Source organism: Haplochromis burtoni, unplaced genomic scaffold, assembly GCF_018398535.1.
Source record: "Haplochromis burtoni strain Fernald_Lab_line unplaced genomic scaffold, NCSU_Asbu1 Contig_2645, whole genome shotgun sequence".
Taxonomy (NCBI): Eukaryota; Metazoa; Chordata; class Actinopteri; order Cichliformes; family Cichlidae; genus Haplochromis; species Haplochromis burtoni.
Genome location: NW_024585006.1, coordinates 5,482 through 7,388, shown reverse-complemented (window position 1 = coordinate 7,388; position 1,907 = coordinate 5,482).

Genomic DNA, 1,907 nt, shown 5'->3' with positions numbered 1-1,907 from the left:
GTTTGTAGCAACTGAAAATAAAATAAATTCATAATTATAATAAAGGTCAATCAAATGGACCAATATGGCAAGGCCATGATGATCCACTTGGTAAAATAAATCCGCTTGGCATCTTTCTTGGCCTTAAGACAACAATTCTGATGGCTAAAGATCTAAACGGGACACAAAAAAAACAAAAAAACAAAAAAAACAAAACAAAACAAAAAAACAAAAAACAAATTCATACAAATCACTCTTGGAGGCTCCCTGGTACTGACACGGCTCCATTAAACTGGCATTTCAAGGGTTAAAATCCTGAAAATAATTTAATGTTTGATCATTTGGAAAAGGACTTAAGTTGAGCATCTATGGAAAAAAGCAAAGATATTTATTATATGAGAATTTCGTGGCAGATGTGCATTTTTGTACATGAAGGTGTGCAAAGGGCACAAGGATTAAAAACCGAACACTGAAGCAATAATAGAATAACGACTAGCTCAGTATTTATTATTATTATTATTTTAATTTTGTATTTAATTATTAATACTTACATGGTACCCTCTAGTGCTAGGGTAGAGAACTCCAGGCCTCGTGAGCCAGTGTCCTGCAGGTTTTAGATATCACCCTCGGTCAACACACCTGTATCAAATGATTAGTTCACTACCAGGCTTCTGGAGAACTTCAAGACATGTTGAAGAGATAACTTAGCCATTTGAAGGGCTGAATTTGGAGTTCCCTACCCCTGCTCTAGTGTTAAAAAATTAAACAGTTGGCAAAGATGGCAGAGAAACTGGCGTCCCAGTGCCGAAAGGGTTTGTTGCAACATCTTGCGAGAGACTGAACAAAACGGAGAAACTGGCATGCTGGTGTGAGGAGTGTTTACTGCTGTGTTTGCAAATAACTGATATAGAGATAAAGACTGGATACACTGCCAGGAATGTCCACTGTTACATTTGTGAAAGATGGATAGATGCAGGGGACCCAGTTTCAGAAAATTTCGCTTCTATAAATTGCAAAGGAGGGGTAGTAGAGCAATAATTTGGCAACCCGGTGCTGGTAAGTCTCTTTCTTTCTTTCTTTCTTTTTTTTTGCAAATGATTGTGTCTGTGTGTTGAAAAATAGTCATACATCAACAGCGCATTTTCTTGTTAGTAACTGTAACGGCATTGTAATGATAGAAATAGTAATTCATTAGATTACTAATTACAGAAAAAGTAATGGCGTTAGTAACAGCGTTACTTTTAACGCCATTATTCCCTGGATATCAATATATAGTATCAAAGTCACCCAACTCTGCTTCTGTCATGGTCCTGGGTCGGTGACCCAGCGCTTTTAGTTTATCATCATTTTCTAGTTTATTATGATGATGATTATTATTGTTTGAGTTCTATGTATTATATTCGGTCTTCCTTTGAGTCTGCGTCTGTATCTCTGTCTGTCTATGGTGTCACCCCATCTGTTTGTGAAGCTGTCTCTTTAGATCTGTGTCTTGTTTGGTTCCCCGTGTCTGAGTTTCCTGTTTTATTGTGAAGGTCTCTGTCTGATGTGAGTGTGTTCTGTTTACATTTCCCCTGTCCCGTCAGCTCTGATTTCTCCCAGCTGTGTTGCCCTCCTGTCTCTCATCCCCTGATTACTGGTGTGTGTGTATTTAAGCCCTGTGTGTTCTCCTGCCGTCTGTGTTACTCGGTGTCAGTCTGTGTTACTCGGTGTCCTGCTCGTTCTCTGCCTCTCTGCCTCTCATCCCTTTGTCGTATGCTCCCAGGTCTGTTATTTTAGTTCTCCCAGTTTAGGTGTTTTCAGTTATTTGTCATGCCCCACTGCTTGTTTGCCACTACACCTTGTATTTTTTATTTTTTTATTTTTTTTTGGCCTGTCCCGTTTGGCTCTTTTGCCATCAGAATTGTTGTCTAAAGGCAAAGAAAGATACC